The sequence below is a fragment of the Micromys minutus genome, assembly GCF_963924665.1.
Source record: "Micromys minutus genome assembly, chromosome: 16".
Classification (NCBI taxonomy): domain Eukaryota; kingdom Metazoa; phylum Chordata; class Mammalia; order Rodentia; family Muridae; genus Micromys; species Micromys minutus.
The window spans coordinates 54,103,112-54,117,462 of NC_137985.1; the positions used below are offsets into that span (position 1 = coordinate 54,103,112).

Consider the following 14,351-nt stretch of genomic DNA (forward strand, 5'->3'; position numbering starts at 1 on the left):
TGGAGAAAAAAAATGCTGGAGCCACTGACTGGCTCGGGAGGTTCTCTTCAATATGGGAATGATTTTCATGTGTAAGAGGGATCCAGGACCCATCCATAGTGAGATTTCACCTCCCTTATTCTGAGACCATGTGGAATTTGTCATTAAAGCCATTTTCTTGGGGCTCCATCCTGAGGACTCCACACGTCCGTCACAGCAGCAGACACTGACCCTTGGGCTCACAATCTTTCCCTACCACACCTGTGTCACTTGGGAGAGATTCTTTAATTTCTCTGGCTCAGCCATATTGAAAACAAAGCAAAGGGCTTGGGAGATAAGCTCAGTTAGTAAGATGCTTGCTGAGCAGGCGCAAAGATCCATTTGTTGCTTTCACAGGCTCCACAGAGGTTCTGCAGATATTATCTCTCATTCTGACTCCATGGCTGTCTTGGCCACTGCAAAGCAAGACAAGCTCTTTAGCATGGGTAGAGACACCTGTGTGGCGTCCATTATACCTTATAATGAAGAACTGGGCTGGGGAAGCCAAGGCTCATGCTCTTCCTTAAAAGTAGTCCAGGCTCCATGCCTAATTTTTCAGGCCTTTGAGCACCTCCTTTCTTTCCATCTCACTTTCTCTTCTACTGAATGAGAGGATTAGGCACAGAGGCTGGTGCCCCTGTCAGCAATAGCTTCAAAAATGGGTGTGAGGGACTGGGGGGATGGCTCTGTGGGTCAAGTGCTTGCTGCCTAAGCATGAGGGCCTGAGTTTTATCAGCTCCTATGTGAAGCAAAGACCAAGCACAGTGCATACCTGTAATCCCAATGCTGGGCAGGAAGAAACAAGAGAATCCCGAGACTTGCTGGCCAGACAGTCTAGTTGAACCAGCCAGCTCCAGATTCAGTGAGCGACCCTGTCTCAAAATAACAGTGTGAAGAACTATAGAAGATTCTCACTGACCTCAGGCTTCCACACATATGTATACATATGTGTACATGCATGTTACACACCCACAATCACACATAAACACATGCACACATACCACCACACACACACACACACACACACACATTTAAGAGCACATTTTAAGGGTCACTACAACTCCCATGACTGAGGCAGAGATATGAAAACAGGATCTGGGTTTAGTAAACAATGCTTATGAAATGGAAGGAATAATTCTTCCTCCAGTCTCCATCAAGAAACTCAAATAATCTGGCTTCTCGATTTGCTCCAGCAATTTCCCTGGGCTCCTGCTGTTGATCAGTGTGAGTAGCAGTTACTGGAATCTGGCATGCCCAAACCACTCAGTTTTGTGTTCTTAGGAGCAGCCCCAGCTTGGAAATCACAACCAAGAGGTGACAGCTGTCAAAGCACTTTTGTGTTGGGCTCAGAGACATCCTCACAGGTATCACCATCACCTGAAGTCCCCCAAGGATGGAGAGTGTCAGGATTTGAATCTGAAACATTCCCCCTGGGCTCATGATACCTGGAAAGTAGAGAGAGAGGATCAGAAATTCAGGGTAATCCTCTGCTACCAAGTGAGTTTCAAGGCCAGCCTGAGCTACAAGAAAGTCTACACAAGATCCTTTCTTAAAACAAAACAAAACAAAAAAAGCAAAAAAAAAAAAACAAAACAAAACAAAAAAAAGAATGAATGAATGAATAAAATGACCAAGTAAGGTCCAAAGGATATCATTCATCTCAGTTTGTCCCAATAGCCTATGCTGACGGCTTCTCCCCATGTCTGTGGATGTATGCGTATCCAAGACACAGTGTACGTATGGAGGTCAAAGGGCAACCTCATGCATTCCACCTTGCTTGAAGCAGAGTTTCTTGCTCACGGCTATCTACACCAGGCGAGCTGGCCCACAAGCTCCCAAGGGTCCTCAGGCCCCACTAGCCATCCCATTATAGAAATTCTGGGAGTACAGATACTTGTGACACTTTTTGGGTTACATGGTTTCTGGGGATCTGAACTCGGGTCCTCACGCTTTCTCAGGAAGCTCTGTACCCACTCAGTCATCTCCTGCTCCATACTTTGAAGACCAGACCAGGCCATGTGGCCACTTGCAAAGAAAAAGGAGGACTCTCAAGGTGAAAGCCAGTACACCATTTTATCCTTATGTCTACACAGGTGGCTTTCATCCCGAGTCACCAGCAGGGCCCTTCTCATCTCTGACGAGTGACTACTATATAGTGCTCTGTCCTAAACCTGCCATGCAAGTTAGGTACTTCTGGCCACTGGGGGATCCTGGGGTAATCACTTCTGGCCACTGGGCGATCCTGGGGTAATCACATAGTGCTCACTGCTTAAAGTGTTTGGGGAGCCATATGCTACCCTCATAACAGTCAACAGGACATTGCTCATGCATTCTCCCGGGGAAGATATGTAGGTCCTGCAGGGACATGAAGAGACATGGGCTATGAAAGATGGCTACCAGGCTCTGGGTCAGGGTTAGAAGACTGAGGCTTACCTGTGGGGACACCAAACCTTCAAGCCACAAGGATTTTAACACTGTATTTCTTGTGTACGTGTACATGTGTGTACACGTGTGTGCAGATATGAATACACATGTATGTCAGTGTGTCTGCATGTAGAGGCCAGAAGTCAATATCAAGAGTCTTCCTCAGCAACTCCTCTACTGTATCTGTCAGATGAGCCTCCTGCTGACCCTGGACCTGCTGGCCAGCGAGCCCCAGCCCTTTCTCCATCTCCTCAGCACTGGGGTAAGAGACACATACCTGGCCTTTCACCTAGATGCTAGGGATCTGAGCTCGGGTCTTCACCAAGGCCCCTAATGTAGTATGTTTATAAAAATCAAAATTAATGACCCCAAAGCTAATACAAATATCAAAATTTTAGAGCCAGGTATGGTGGCACATACCCATGACCCCAGAACTTAGAAGATGAAGTTAGGAAAATCAGAGGTTAAGGCCATCCTTGGCTATAGTAAACTGAAGGCTAGCCTAGGCTATATGAGACTCTATCTCAAAAGCCAATACCAAAATTTAATGACAGAATCTTTTTGTTGTGTTTACTTATTTATCTATTTATCTATCTATTTATTTATTGTGTGTGTGCACACATAAATGTCATCATGTAAGTATGGAGATCAGAGGACACTTTCAAGAGACCAAGTGGGGCCCTGGTTCTCAGGCTTGGTGGCAGAGCCTTTACCGGCTGAGCAATCTCACCAGCTCAAAATATATTTTTAAAATAAGCACACGCTGCCAAGTTTTCCTTTTGCCTCAGATGCTGAGACAATACTTTATTTTTCATATGGGCCTCTTGCTGATCCTGCACCTGCTGGCCCAGATAGCCTCCCTTCTCCATCTCCTCTGCACAGGGTGAGAGGCATGTGTCACTGTTTTACTAACCAGACAGCAAAGGAACTTGCCACTAAGCATAATGACCTGAGTTTCATCCCTGGGACCCACATGGAGGAAGGAGAGGATGGACTCACTCCAGCTGCCCTCTGACTGCTACATGTGCATTGTGGCACATACTAAATTTAAAAAATGTAACTTGGTGGCAACTGGGTGTTTTGTTTTGTCTACAAAGTAGCCCATACTGGCCTCAAACTAACAGATATCTTGCCTGCCTTTGCCTACTGAGTGCTGGGATTAATGATGTGTACTACCACACTCAGGGCAAGTATAAAGTTTTTAAAAAGCTAGCACAAGATATAACAACAACAAAATAAACAAGCAAACAAAACCCTTTATTGAAATTCTCTTATTTGAATTATGGGATTTGAAAACACTTGAAGTATTACTGGCCTTTGTTGTTCCTTGCTCAAGGTCTCTCAGCCTTTGGGAGTGAGCCCTGCTGGACACAAACCAGACATTTGCCACATCTGGGGACTGGGGGCGGGGGGCTGGACATGTGTGATTTTTCTAGCCCTTGGCTGTGAGGTGCATGGATTAAAGGCCCTAGGATTCTTTTAATAAAAGAATACTCTGTAGCCATTAAAAATTTAGCCCTGTGAATTTGTAACTTCTCTCTGAGGTGCTGTATTTATTTAATCATAGTACATTCAGGCCAAGTTCTCTCCTGGGGATCTGAGTACCTGTCTCCATGTCCCTGAGGGGCTTGGGCTCCAGGGCCAAGCTTCTCATACACTTCCCTCTGTCTCCCCAACCCCCACCGCCAGCCCCAGCTCACAGGGAGATAAAGCACCTTAGCTTCATTACTCAGATGGCTAATTGCGAACTGATTTAATTAAAGTATTCAGATATTTCCCCAAGTTAGTTACATTTCATATCGCTCCGTTAGGAGCAATTGGCTGGAATGAGGAGTTGAGAAGAAGGCGGGGAGAGAGGGAGACTGGCCAGGTGGGCGGGGATGGTGTCCCCTGGTTGGCAGAGGCTTGCTCACTATTTGAGGCAGCCTGAGGAGTGCCTGACCTTGTCCAAGAGAGCAACTCATCTACACTCAGAAGCACACTGAGGTCATGAGTGTGTGTGTGTGTGTGTGTGTAAGATAGATTATGTGTATGTGAATGTATATGTATGAGTATATATGTGTGTGTGTGTGTGTAAGAAAGTATGTATATGATTGTGCATCATGTGTATGCATGTAAGAGTATATGTGAGTATATATGTATGTGTGTGTGTCAGAGAGAGGAGGTGTATATGAGTGTATATGGTATGTATATGTGTGTGTGAAAAATGTATGTGTGAGTGTATGTATGAGAGTGTGTATGTGTAAGGGGGTGTGTATATGACTGTATATGGTGTCTATATGAGTGTATATTTGTGTGTATATTTATGTATGTGTATATAAATGTGTATGTGAGTGTGCATAAGAGTATGCATGTGTGTGTGAAAGTGTGTATATGAATGTGTATGGGGTGTGTATATGTGTGAGTGTTTCTATGAATGTGTGTGTGTATGTGTGTGTGTGTGTGTGTGTGTGTGTGTGTGTGTGTGTGTGTACTTGAGTGTGGAGTCCAGAGGATAATCTTGATCACCACTCCCTAGCACTACCTACTTTGTTTCTGTTATGAGACAGAATCTCTTACTGGTTTTGACTTGCCATGTAGGCCCACTGGCTGGTCAGCTGGCCCCAGAGATCCTTCTGTCTCTGCCTCCCACCTACAGGGTCATTAGCACAAATCAGCATACATGGCTCTTTTTTTAATGTGGGTTCTGAAGATCAAGCTCAGGTCCTCACGCTTACAGAGGACACACTTCACCAACTGAGCACTCCCCCCCACCAGCCTTAGAGGATTATTATTTTTTTAATCACTAACCCACTAATGGATGTTCTGGTACAAACTGGTCTGAGAACACAGCATTCCCTAAGGGACAGCTTCCGTTTCTTCCAATGGGATGGAATGAAGCAAGTAGAGAAGGTCCAACCACAGCCCCTTGCACAGGGCTAAGGCCAAGGACTACATAGCAATACCATTAGGTGGGGCCAGGCATGGCTCCAGAGTGAAGCTATGCCCCGCCTCCTTGCGGTGTGGTCATACACAGGCATTGCCTTCACTTCCTGTGCAATCTCCAGCACATTCTTCCTTCCCCATGCCCCTCTATTAATTCACCCAGACAGCCAGTGGGGAGAAACAGACCAGTTGGCCCCCTGAACACCCCTGTGCTTCTCCTCCAGAGTCTGAGTTATCCTGGAGTTGTTGCCCCAGCCCTGACTACACCTGGATTTCACGGTACCTAAGAACTTACTATGACTCCCCATCACTGCCACCCTTTTTTGGTGGGGGGTCATCAATTAAATATAGTGTCTGGCTTCTTGGGTTACTGCTGCCAAATGTTATCCCTAATGATGAGGCCTTTCCTGCCTGGTCAGAGATTTAAAGCACGTTCTGTAGGTTTTGTGCCCCCTTTTGCATTACATGGCTCCCTATCCCTGAAGCCACGTTTCCCCAACCCTATCCTGTCTTCAGCCCTAAGCCACTCACTCAGCCCGGGGCCTGGACTACAGGTCCAAGACTCCACGGTGCCAGGCTCTCCCTCTGATCCACCTAACCCTGAGAGTCACTTCAGGTATAACCAACCACCCTAGGAGAGAGAAGATGTAAGAATTTACCAGAAAACGCCTGGTTTAATCTCTCTTCTGTCCTGTCATCTTGAAAGAATCTCTAAATCTCAAAGCTTGCTTGCCTCACCTCGAGTAAATAGATATGTTTATAGCTCATCACTTTTTTTTAAAGTGCTAGTTGGGACTGGAGAGACGGCTTAGCAGGAAAGAGCAATGGCAGCTCTTCTGGAGGACCAGAGTTCAATTCCCAGCACACACATGGCAGCTCACAACTGTCTGTAACTCCAGTTCCCGGGGTCATGGCACCCCACACAGCCAATCATGCAGGCCAAACACCAATCAATGCACATAAAATAAGCATAAATAAACCATTAAAATTTAAAAATTGAAAGCATCTGATGAGGGTCTAAGCCTTTTCAGCACCCTAGAAGACCCAGTCTCTATCTATCTCTTACCTAAGGCAAGCCTCAAGTTTAACAAAGGGACAGAGATATCTGAAGACAGGGTTCTGATTTGTCCCTGTGCCTAAGACTGTGGCCAAATCTCTGCACTTCTCTGACCCCCATCTCTTCTTCTGAGGGATTCCCTTGCTAAGCTGAGAGGAAAGCTTGGATTTGGATCTACTGCAGATGCAGGGGTTAGGAGAAAAGCAAGTGCTCCTCGGTCTCTTAGCCCATCTCACCTTGCCCAAACATCACGCCTCCCCATCCTTCATCTGTACCCTAGACGACAGGAACGTCCAGGAGAATCCCCTGGAAACTGATTCTCAAACGTCAGCCCTCTCTCTTTCTTTCCTTCCTCCATCAATCAGAAGCTAGCTCCACTCAGACAGTGCCAGGCACAGCCCCAGGCACTGCATGGGCGGATAGCTCTCCCAGGTCCCACCCCTTCCTCGAGCCTCCACCTCCTTCCCTGTTCCAGGAGGTCCACTTCGATCTACAGGCAAACCCCCAGAGCCCTTCCCAGGCCCTCCAGTGCATTTACTTAAGGCTGAATTCTATATCTGGAAGTTCATTAATTTCTTTGTGTGTGGGTGCCAGGATGCGATCATTTGTGCTAACCCTCAACTAAATAAGTCAGGTCAGAAGAGGTAATACCATGGGTAGTGGAATGTAAACAAACACATTCTACCTCAATAAACATGCTAATTTCCAGCTATAATATTCACAAGTAAAAGATCCATCGTGTGCCGACCCTATTTGGCAAAGGCAGCGGGCCTCATCCGTCAACGAGGGAGGCTCCCGCCAGTTCTCTGCGGGAGGGAAATAGTCCAACTTTACTTGCTTTGATGACGCCCTCAGGGGGAAAACATGAGCCTCATAAATGAGCCTGGAAATGTGATAAAAGGATAATCTTGCATAAATGAGCCAATGTTGTCATCATTACCTGTGCTGTCCAAGGCCGGTCGCTAGGCTCTGAGTGATGTAGTCACACTGTATATAAATTAAAGCCGCAGAGTCAAGCACACAAGGCCAGCAGGAGCCTCTGGTCATGCCATGTCCTATTGGTCACCCTGATCCCAGGGTGCTACTCTGGATTCCTGGAGGCCCAAGAGGGCTTTGCCCCTGGCTGGGGTCGGGGGTATTGGGGTAGAAAAGTAAATTCTAAAATGAATGCAGCCTTTGACATGGGGACATTAGAGGGGGTGTTGGCATTCTGTCTTACTTCACAGGAAAACAATCACTTCTCCATCGCTTTACTTATTTGATAATTTATATCGGATGCCCAGTCGGTGCCTACTCAAGGCATTGAGCTAGTTAGATTGAAAATTGGTCTAAGGGACCTGAAAGATGGCTTGGTCTGTACCATGCTTGAGGCAATAGATTCACTTTCAGAACCTATGTAAAATACATAAAGAGATAAATAAAAAAAATATTTAAGTCGAGACGTGGCATGCACCTTTAATCCTTGTGCTGGGGAGGCAGACACAGGAGGATGCCTGGGGCTCACTGCCAGGCAGTCTAGCCTAGCTGGAGAACTCCAGGCCTGTGACCCCGTCTCAAAAAAAAAAAAAAAAAAAGAAAAAGAAAAAAAAGAAAAGAAAAATGGAGATAGTGCCGGAGGAATGACAGCTGAGGTTGACCTCTGGCCCATACACACTCACATGTGGACATGTACCCATAAGTTTACATTCAGGCACCGAACAGGCACACACACACACACACACACACACACACTCATACATACATATATATACATACATACACACACACATACATACATATATACATACACACACACACACACACACACACACACATATCGGTTGGCTGTTGTTGGTTGCAGTTTGTTAAATAGCCCTATGCAAAGAAGAACGAGGAAATCAGATATCCTGAGGACAAATATTAAACTTGCTCCAAGGAACTCAATGCCTCTAATCAGCAGGAAGTATCCTACTGATAAAGGTGACCCTTTCCAACCCTGTCCTTTTTTCTCTCTTATCTAGTGTTGCCCAGTTGGAAGGGTGGAGAAGGGTGGAAGAAAAAAGAACCTACAAAGTAGCCAAAGACCAGCTACAAATGTGTCCAGTTTGTAAGCATGAGCTTTGTAGGTGATGACTTCATGTTGACATGTCCCAAGGTTGGACACACCTGGTAGGCCTTTTGTATGAGCCTCAATCTTCAGGACTGGCTGTGGTCATTTCCCAGCAGCTGACTTATCTCACATAGCTTCCTGAGCTGAGACAGAAGGAAAGGCATCCTGGGTTGATTTGCATGGTCAGTCAACAGGCAGGTAAAGAACTAATGTGCTCAGGGTGCTGAGTAGGAAGTACCGCCTCCCCCCTTCTCTTGATAGACTCCACCTCATGCTGCAGTGCCTCTCCTTGGTCTCCACCCCATCATACACTCCATCCATCATATCCATGGAAACTCCTGTGAGTATTGGTTACAAAAGCCCAAACATACTTTCAACGGCAAAAATCCCCATTAGCCCAGTCAAAACAAAAACCATTCCATCTGGGAATGTCATTCGACAAAGAATCTGGGTGGGCCTTAGAGGTAGAGGGGGTCGGGGTCTGAGAGAGAAGGGGGCAAGGGTGCCTTGCTCCTTACCACGCATCGCAGGGAACACTCTGCAGGGTCCCTTCTTTGCGTGTATGGGATGGGGTATGTGTTTGTGTTGGGGAGTGTGCATGTGTGTGGAGGCCAGAGGTCAACCTTCAGTATCATTCCCCTTAGGCACCAGCCACCCTGGCCTTTTTGTTTTGGAGACAGGTTTTCTCACTCACCTCAGACCTATCAAGCAGGCCAGACTGGCATAGCCAGTGAACCCCAGGATCCATTTGTCTCTGACTCCTCGGTGCTAGAAGCATGCAGCTTGTTCTGTGGGTGCTGGGGATCAAACTCGGGCCCCCACCCTCACACCTTACTCACTGAGCTATCTCCCCAGCTCTCTGCAGGGGCCCCTTCATTAGACATTGCTCTACCCAGGACTTCTAGACCCTTGATGGTACTGTGGGCAGTTTACTGGACAGCAGCTACTGCCAGGACAGGCACTTGGTGGCTTTATCAGGGAAAAGGCATTGTATCTCCAGAAGCCAGTGTATCATTTAAGATCTGTTATAGGTTCACTTCTACAGAAGGAAAGGTCGAAGCCCTGGCAAGGACCGAGCCAGCATTCACTGGAAATCTGAGCCCTGGCAGAAGTCTCCACCGAGAGTGAAGTGGGCTGAGAAATCGCTGGGCCCTGCCAAGCCCTCTGTGGAAGCCTGCACATTCCCAGGCAGCATGTTTCAAATACTTTCCCCGGCTTCACCCCTGGAGGGTTAGAGAGAAAATCTGCAGTTATGACTCTGGCCTGCAAAAACAATTTGGCTGGCGGGCAGCAGCAACATCACAGGGGGTGGAAAGTCTGACTCATCAGCCTCAGGAATGTGCTGGAGGAGTAGGGGGTAGTGGCCACTGCGTCCCCCTGTGGCAGCAGTCTATGAGGGTCCCCAAATGTTCTTAATTGGTAAAAACATTTGCTGAGTTATCTACTAACCTGTGCAAACCATCCTGCGCATGCTGAAGATCTAGTGTGGTGATCTGAGGAAGGTGATACACAGGTGTGTGTGTGTGTGTGTGTGTGTGTGTGTGTGAGAGAGAGAGAGAGAGAGAGAGAGAGAGAGAGAAAGAGAGAGAGAGAGAGTGGGGAGAGCATTTGTGTGTGTGTGTGTGTGTGTGTGTGTGTGTGTGAGGGGGGAGAGAGAGAGGGAGAGCATTTATGTGTGTGTGTGAGAGAGAGAGGGGGGTAGAGAGAGGGAGAGCATTTATGTGTGTGTGTGTGTGTGTGTGTGTGTGAGAGAGAGAGAGAGAGAGAGAGAGAGAAAACATTTGTGTGTGTGTGTGACAGAGAGAGAACATTTATGTGTGTGTGAGAGAGAGAGAGAGAACATTTGTGTGTGTGTGTGTGTGTGTGTGTGTGTGTAAGAGAGAGAGAATTTATGTGTGTGTGAGTGACACAGGCATTTGTGTGTGTGTGTGTTTCTGTATATGTGTATGTGTGTGTATAGGCCAGTCTGTACCTGAGGAGGTCAGAGGAGGTCAGAGGAGGAAAGGCATCAGATCCATGAGCCTCCATGTGAGTGCTGGGAACTGCACTTAGGTCCTTTGTAAGAGGCAATACACTTAACCTGTGAGCCATCTGTTTCACTGCCACAGAAGCCAGGCTGTCTGCTGGGGCTCTTGCTACTCCCTCCCATGCCCCAGCCCCACCCCATGTTGTCAGGGGTGAGTGCCACCCTGGCCCTTCTCCTCTTACCCGGTTTGAGAATACTTTGGTGGCAGACACTCGTGCCCTGAAAAGGTGTGGGCTGGGTTAGGTTAGCTGGCTGCCCCTGAACAGGGCCTCAGCTCCAGCGCAGCACCTGAAGCCCTCATTCCAGTTCCTGGCACGCAGCATGTGCTCCACCCGCAGAGGCTAGGCTGTTTGTGCTGTGGGAAGGAACAATTTCCACAGTTTCTCAGTGCTGTTTCCTCATTTAAAATGCCCACTGAGGGGCCGGAGTGATGGCTCAGCTGTTAAGAGCACAGACCGCGAGTACGCAGGACCAGAGTTCACTTCCTAGTACCCACACTGCCCAGCTCATAATCAACAATTTCTAACTCTGTCGCGGTCCTCTAGACCTTCCAAGTACGGCATTCATCCGTATGCCTAACACAGAAATACATGCAAATACACATAATTAAAAAATAAAATGCTGGTACGGCTATGCGACTTTCCATCCCACAATCCCTCGCGCCTTTCCTTTCCAACTTGGACCCGGCAGCATGGATCCCGCAAAGGGTGGTGAGAAGAAGGGCCATTCTGCCATCAACGAGGTGGTGACCCGAGAATACAACATCAACACTCACAAGAGCATCCATGGAGTGGGCTTCAAGAAGCGTGTTCCTCGGGCACTGAAAGAAATTCGGAAATTTGCCATGAAGGAAATGGGGACTCCAGATGTGCGCATTGACACCAGCTCAATAAAGCCGTCTGGGCCAAGGGAATAAGGAAGGCTTCATATCGCATCCGAGTACGTTTGTCCAGGAAACGTAACAAGGATAAGGATTCACCAAACAAGCTCTACACATTTGTGATTTATGTTCCTGTTACCACATTCAAAAATCTACAGACAGTCAATGTGAATGAGAACTAACCTGCTGAATGTCAAATAAAGTTGCAAAACTGCCAATCAATCAATCAATAAAGTGCCTTTATGTGGGCTCAGCTAGTAAAGTATTTGCCTTAGAATTATCAGGACCTGAGTTTGATACCAGCACCACATGGGGATGCTGGATTAACTTTTCGTGGGGAAACAAAGGAATAAATACATAAATGAATGAATGTAAACAAAGTTGTGTGTGGTGGTTCACACTGTAATCCCAGCACCAGGGAAGTAGAGACCTGTGGACCCCAGGGTCCCCTGGGCAGCCAGTCTAATACTTGGTGAGGCTCACAAAGAAATGCTCGACTCTCTAAATGATACTTCCCACTACTTAAGATCTTATTAATTAGTTCATCTTATCCCTAATTCTGAGACATAAAGGTGGTTGATTTCCAACATGTAATAAAGTCCGAAAAAAAACAAAAACAAAAAAAAAAACCCTGTTGTCAGTACCTAAAATCTGATAAAATTTTGAATGTTAAAATTTAATTTGGTGGCTTGCTAAGAATTCTGCCCAAAAGTTTTCAAAACAAAACACGCATTTCCCCTTATAAGTTGCTGTTTTCATCCAAACACATCTTGAAGACCACATCACAAGGCTCTGCTGTGTCTGTTCTCACACACTGGCGTGTCACAGGTTAGCCATGGACTGTGACTGACATTTTCTGCCTCTCTAGATGTGGCTAAGTTGCTGAATCTTGAAAAAGAAAAAAAAAAAAAAAAAGATTTTCAATAACTGTTTGTGTATCTGCCTACATGTGACTGTATATGTGCCTGTCTGCATGTGTCTGTGTGTGCCTGCCTACATATGTCTATGTGTGTGCCTGCATGTGTCTGAGCACATGTGCATGCTTGCATGTGTCTGTGTACATGTGCATGTATGGTGCTCATGGAGGTCAGAAGAGGGTGTCGGATCCCCTAGAACTGGAGTTTACAAGTGACTGTGATCACCCTATAGGAGCCATGGATCCTCTTCAAGAGCAGCCAGTATTCTTAATGGCCACACTATCTCTCCAGCCGAATCCTTGATAATCTGAGGTTGAATGACCGGCAGGAACTGGGCACCACTTTACGTGGTTCTGCTTACAAGAGACATCTCAGATGGGCAAAGGCAGGGAGAGAGTAGGTCCATGGTACCAGGAGGGAGTGGAGGACTAGAGAGCTGGGTGAGGGCCTCCCAGAACTCCCACTGGGGTGACAGAAAGGACCTAGAACTACACAGTGTGGCTCTTGTACAACATCATGAGCATACTGAATGTCAGCTGTTTTATTCCTTTAAAGGTGAAAACAGCAAACTTTATGTTGTAGATTGTCCTGAAGCTGTTTGTATTTTAGTGTTAATTCCACTTCCTCTAGAAGGGCTGCCTAGTCAAGGAACTCCAACTGAACCTTTAATTAGTAAAATAAAGGAAAGCCAGTGACTGGGCAGAGGTGCAGAGGGCTGAGAGGTCTGGAGAGGTCTGAGGAGGTCAGAGGTCGTCAGAGGTCGTCAGAGGTCATCAGAGGTCATCAGAAGGTTGTGGCAACATGGAGTTTCCCAAGAACCAGATAGACCCAGGTGGGATTTGTTGGCTTTAAATAGCAATGAACATTAAGGATTTTACAGATCTAGTATTTCATATAGAAGGACAGTTTGTATCTTTGTCTATTTGATTCGATCTTGTGTAGAGGGTTTGTGAATTGAGAGTTGAAAATATAAACCTGTATGAAAAGCTATCGGGCTGTAGAGTTGTGTTTATGTGGGATTTTGGGGTAGAGAAACACCCTGGGACAGAGACAGAGAACAGGCAGAAGAAAACCACTAGAGAAGGGAGTTACGCGGAGAAGTTAGGCCATGATGGCGGCTCAGACCAGGCACCAGAGCACCTCTCCATAACAGAGTTGGGCCTGAGGATTGAGACCTCAGGGCCAATAAAAAGATAAACCATTTATTATTTTTTAGTATTTACTGCAACATTATGTTGTAAGTATTTTACCATGTAATGAGGGGACTGAGATGGCTCAGTGGGTAAAGACCCCTGTTGCTAAGCCTGATGGCCTGAGTTCAAATCCCTAGAACTCACATGATAGAAAGAGAGAACCAGATTCCCTAGGCTGTTCTTTGACTTCCACATGTAACCAGTGGCTCATTAACAACAACAAATAACATAATAATAACATTTAGATAATAATAATAAGTTTTAAAATAACCTAGAACTGCTGGGGGGGAATTACTAGGTCTTAACTGAGTCATAGAGAATTAGTCTAGATGCTAGAAAAAATAAATCCCTTCTTAAAGATTAAAATCTGTGGGGGGGGTGGTTCTGTACTGGGGTGTGCAGTGCCAGCTGAAACCAAAGGCATCAGGATTCTAGAGCTGGAGTGACAGGTAGTTGTGAGCTCCGGTAAGTGGATGCTGGGAATTGAACCCAGGTCCCCTGCAAGAGCAGTCTATGCTCTTAACCTCTGAGCCGTCGCTCTGGCTCTTCATTACTTGCTGTTTCTTCACTCAGAAGGTCGCATGAGGTTAGTGGCCCCATTACCTGTGTCACCGCACTGAAAAATTAATTACTTGATAATAATTATTAAATAGTTTAGGACGCCTTTTTTCTTGTTGCGCATATAAAGGCAAGATGGGTCGCTCTTGCGGTGTCTGCTCTAACCGCCACGGTCTGACCCTTAAATATGCTGAACACGCGCCGTCAGTGCTTCCGGCAGTACGCGAAGGACGCAGGCTTTATCAAGTGGGACTAAGCCATTTT

The 14,351-nt window shown here is 46.5% G+C and overlaps 1 pseudogene across 1 annotated transcript; it reads left to right on the forward strand.

Moving 5' to 3' along the window:
• Positions 1-11,179: 11,179 nt before the first annotated feature.
• On the forward strand, positions 11,180-11,601 carry LOC308430681 (large ribosomal subunit protein eL31-like; annotated as a pseudogene). The gene has a single exon. The product of its transcript is annotated as a large ribosomal subunit protein eL31-like (transcript).
• Positions 11,602-14,351: the final 2,750 nt, after the last annotated feature.